Source organism: Pteropus alecto, unplaced genomic scaffold (genome assembly GCF_000325575.1).
Source record: "Pteropus alecto unplaced genomic scaffold, ASM32557v1 scaffold104, whole genome shotgun sequence".
Lineage (NCBI taxonomy): Eukaryota > Metazoa > Chordata > Mammalia > Chiroptera > Pteropodidae > Pteropus > Pteropus alecto.
In genome coordinates this window covers 2695325-2700097 of record NW_006436664.1, presented here as the reverse complement: position 1 = coordinate 2700097, position 4773 = coordinate 2695325, and the positions used below count along the sequence as shown (strand labels likewise).

The following is a 4773-nucleotide window of genomic DNA, read 5'->3' as shown; positions in this document are numbered from 1 at the left end:
TCCTCCTATCAGAATCTGAGAGACAAAGAGAGAATCATGATAATTAACAGCCAGCACAGATTTTCCAAAAGTTGATAAATAATAAAAGGAAATCCTAAAATAACTAAATTTGTTTAGAAAAGATTATCTTGAAGGTAGATATCGGAGGCAGCTTTGAGAAAGATGGTATGAGTTTGAGAAAAAATGGCTGTTGAAAGATAATGGTAAAACAAAGATGTGAGATAGTCAGAGGGGGGATCAGAAGACGCCAACCTCAGTTCTAACACAGGCAATGGTCAGCAAGAGAAGAAACAATCTCCTTTGCAAGAGATATCAGTTTTTAGCAAGAGCTTCCAAGCTATCGATGCGAATATAAATTTAAGGACTATGAAATCCCTCCCATAAATAAAGCAAATGACGTTTTCTGTTACGTAATTACATTTTTAATCTAAGATGCAGCTAGAATATATCATCAAAAAGCATTAAAATACCCATTAAAATATACTAAACCAATCAGGTTTGGTCATCTGAACCACAAAACACAAAAAATGTTTTGAGTGTCTATTTCTCAATTCTCCAAGAAAGTTTCTGAATTTCTCAAACACGTGAGTTATATGTCACACATATTCTCAAAAATAGATAGAACTGAACCTGTCACCTGGAAAACAATTCATAGCATTTGTTGCTGGTGATAAAATTTGAGCTTTCGAGCAAATATTAAAATTTTTGAGAACTTTTATCCACTACAGTGAACTTCACAGCTCTAATATGTAATGATTTTTCTGTTGATCAGTGGTGATATCAATGTAATTTTTTAATATTGTATAACAAATATGTCAATTTAGAAGATACACATTATTCAGTGAAGCAATATCTCCTAAATGATCAATGTCACAAAATCATGAATGGGTAAATGACCCATTCAAAGTGCAGGATAGACCAACAGGTTTTAATGCAACAGAGTACAAAGGATTCACTTCTAAGGTTTCAGATTCCACACTACGGTTAACTGGATTTCTTAACTAAAACTGTTCAGTTCTGGTGTAGTATCAAAGAATATGCACAATTATCTGAAAAAGCTAATAAAATAGTCCTCTTTTTTCCAGCTACATATCTATGTAAGCCTGATTTCCTTCATATAATTCAACCAAAACAACCTATCACAAGCGATTGAATGCAGAAGTAGATATGAAAAATAAAAATCTACCTGTCTTCCAGTAAGCAAAATTTTGGGGATTTTTTTTTTTTGATCCTCAATAATATTTAAGAGTAAAGAGATCTTGAGAACCACTGCCTTTAGGACACTAGGGCTAAATTCAATCGGGGAGCCTAATAGAAAAAGGATCTAAGAGACTTAGCACGAAGACATTTACAAACAGGCAATCACCAGGTTTAAGTTGCTACAACAGGTAACAAAGCTGGATTGTAATTCCACTCCTTACTTTTCATTAAGACAGACTAAATATTACCTGAGTGATATTTGGGCACAATTCCTCTTCTCTTGCTCACTATCTTTGCTCTAAGATCACAACTGCTCACTAAATGACATCTATTTTATTTCCTACATTCTCACTTTCTGGCAGTATTTTGAAAAAAAATCCCACCTGTTTCTTCTTAATTGGGCCAATTACACATTCATTCAATTGTTCAATTTTAAAATCACTAATTCTAGTACAAATTGTGCCAGGGTTGGTCCCATATCCGACAATGGCATATCTAAAATAGTCTTTTCCACAAACAAGCTTTTTATAAAAGGGCATTATTTGATAAGCATTCTCTCTTCTAACATTATGCATGCATAAAAACATAAATCCAAATGAATATGACTCAGACACTATATTATCATGCAGACTTAATATACTAGTCATGGTACTTTTTTTTTTAGATAATAGTGCCTCCTTTTCAGTTGTAATATCCTCAATGAAGTGTCTTCAACTATTTCGGAAGACTTAGCTTTATATTAGACAAATAATTTTACCTCTCGGATCCTCAATTCCTCATCAAGAAGAGGTGTTTGAGCTAGAACACGACAAGGCCCTTTCTAACTCTAAAATTCTATGAGTCAATTAAAACTGGTTAGACTTCCAAATTGATTATTAAACTACCAGAGAATGGTGAGAAGGAAACTTAACATAGATTTATAATTAAATCTAAAACTTTTTATAACCAAGATAATTTGGCAAGTTATCCCCGGCTTTGAAGGGTGGAGGTTGAATAAATTCAAGTGGAAATGTTATTCAACAAACACTCCGGTGGCTGCATGTAGGTTTACTACTTTTCCTTTGCCACCAAAACGATTAACATTAGGGCCGAACGGAAGCACAACAAGTAAGATTGGTCCTATCTGAAAACTGAACTCTATTTGTAATCAAGGCCCAAGGCATAAGCTTTACCTGACTTTTCTCCTTTCCCCCAATAACTCCCAAGGCCAAACTACGGATGACGAAGTCACATCGGTTCAAAGTCTATGGCACTTCTGATCTGGCAAGAATGAACGGATAAGCCTAAGCGCCCAGAAGCGGTGATGGGTTGGGGTGAGGAAAGCAGACGGCCTCGGAGGCGGGGTGGGGTGTTAGGCGAGATGCTCAAACTGCCGTTTCTCACTTGACTCCCAAAACCTGATCCAGGGGAACTGGGTGAGGGAGTCGGGCCCGCGGAACACAGGAGAATGAAGCAGAGGGTCGGGGGAAGACAAGGTGATAGGTTCAGGGCTCAAGGCTGCCCCGCAAGGCCCGGGTGCGCCCCACCTGCCCCGAGGTACCAAGAGGGAAGAGCCCACACCACCCTAGAGACCCCAGCCGTCGAGCCAGCCAGCCAGCCGCCGCCCAGGGCCCCCTCCCCCGCTTGCCGCTGAGCACCCGCGGCCGCCCAAGGAACCTGAAGGAGGCATCCCTGAAGTTAGGCCTTACCACAATGTCCCCCGCTACGAGACCCACGCCTGTCGCAGCCTCGGCCTTGCAAAATCAGTCCTATACGCACAGCCGAAGCAGCCGAGGCAGTGCAATCAGGGCCGCCGCCGCCCCGCCCCCGATCTCCGCACAGAACTCTGCTGGGTCAACATGGCTGGTGCCGCCTCTGCCACGTCAAAGGGAAGGGCGGGGCGTGAAGGGGAAAGGCGGGGGCGTGAAAGGGAGGGGCGGGGCGACCGCCAAGAAACAGAAAGGGAGGCTGTGGACGCCCGCGGAATCGACCCCGGGGAGGAGACGAGGAGAGAGGAGGCTAGTCGCGCGAGGTGCCGAGCGACTGGGCCTTGGGAGCTAAAGGGGAAGGCGTTAGACTAAAAAGAGGGAGAAGAGGGGAAAGGGGCAGGAACGGAGCCAGAGGGGCGGGGCGACCAAGACAAACCCGACCGTGGAACGTGGGTAGGGAGCGGGTCCGGGGCGGAGTTGTTACTGGAGCGTGGGGATTCGCGGTGGAGCGCCTTTCCCTTCAGCTGGGACCCCTGGGGGAGTGGGAATTTCTTCTGACGCCACTCAGACGCCTCTGCTCGCCAGGCGAAATGCAGACGTCCTCTAGGACATTCTCCCTTCTAGGGCCTTAGTTGATTCCTAGACCACAAACCACATTTCCCTTTTAAAAAAGTGAGAAGTTCGTTCTCTCACTTGGTGCAACAACTATTTACTAAACAAGCTATTGTGTGCCGGGCACAGCTGCAATGCTGGTGATACAACATAAAAAAAAAAAAAAAAAGGGCCAAATTCCTTGCCTGGAATAATTTACATGGTATTTACGTATTCCTAGTCAGTTTACTTTCCTTCTGCCTTTGCTATCCACCCCTACACACACACACACACACACACACACTCTCTCTCTCTCTCTCTCTCTCTCTCTCTCTCTCTCTCTCTTTTTCCCCCTCCCCCACCCCAATCTTTGGCTGTTTAATCTTGATGCATTTTCTGCTTCTCTTTCCAAGAAAAGCGCTGTGCAAAATGGAACTGATGTAAACCAAACACGTTAGAGCTTGGTGATCTCAAACCAACCCCATCCTTCAGTGAGGGGTTGCTAAGGGAATTAATCCCCAACGTGACAACAATGAAAATCCTGAAAAGCTTAGCTCTATAATCATTTTATGGAACAGGAGAAATGATCAAATCCTGTTCTTTAAACTCTATATTCATGAGAAATAAGACATGCACCAAGTATTTTTCTTTCTATAATGTTTATGCTAAGGCTGTTTTGTAAGGTAGAAGAGGATTAGTTTGCTTGTCAAATTTTTTTCCTCTGTCCTTTTTTTAATTTAGTTTCAAGTATACAGTACATTGGTTAGACATTATAGTTCATAAAACGATTATCTCAATTGCACCCTCTCTCCCCTGACCTTCCACCTAGCCAATGAATTAATGCTAACTGCGTTCCTTATGCCCTGCTCCTCATCCCTATGACCATCCATCAGCTACTAATTTTTACTTCTTTAGCCCTTCACCTCATTCTCCTAGCCCCTCAAACTCTCCTCCTTTTTGTCTGAAATCAAATTGTCCACTATATTTGTGAGTCTGTTTTTAATTAGTTTGTTCTTTTTATTCCTTAGATTCCACATATAAATGAAATCATATAGTGTTTATCTTTCTCTGACAAATACCTTCTAGGTCCATCAAAGCAATATCTTTTTCTATCCCCTTCCTTTTCACATATAGGGGTCTTGTTTTCTTATCCTTTCAGCCAAGCTATCTTTTGGTTGGAGCACTTAATTCTTTTCTATTTGAGGTACTTATTGATAGGAATGTAGTTATTACCATTCTTTATTCCTGTTTTTGATACATGTTTTCTCTTCTTAAAGAAGTCCCTCCAACATTT

At 41.8% G+C, this 4773-nt stretch overlaps 1 protein-coding gene across 1 annotated transcript in view; it reads right to left on the bottom strand.

The window, feature by feature from the left end:
• SEC23A (Sec23 homolog A, coat complex II component) overlaps positions 1-3071 on the bottom strand; it is a 46925-nt gene extending 43854 nt beyond the window's left edge. The window contains exon 1 of the mRNA XM_006913458.3: positions 2889-3071. The gene's annotated coding sequence lies outside the window, so the exon portion shown is untranslated. The remainder of the gene's footprint in view (positions 1-2888) is intronic.
• Between the last annotated feature and the right edge of the window lie 1702 nt (positions 3072-4773).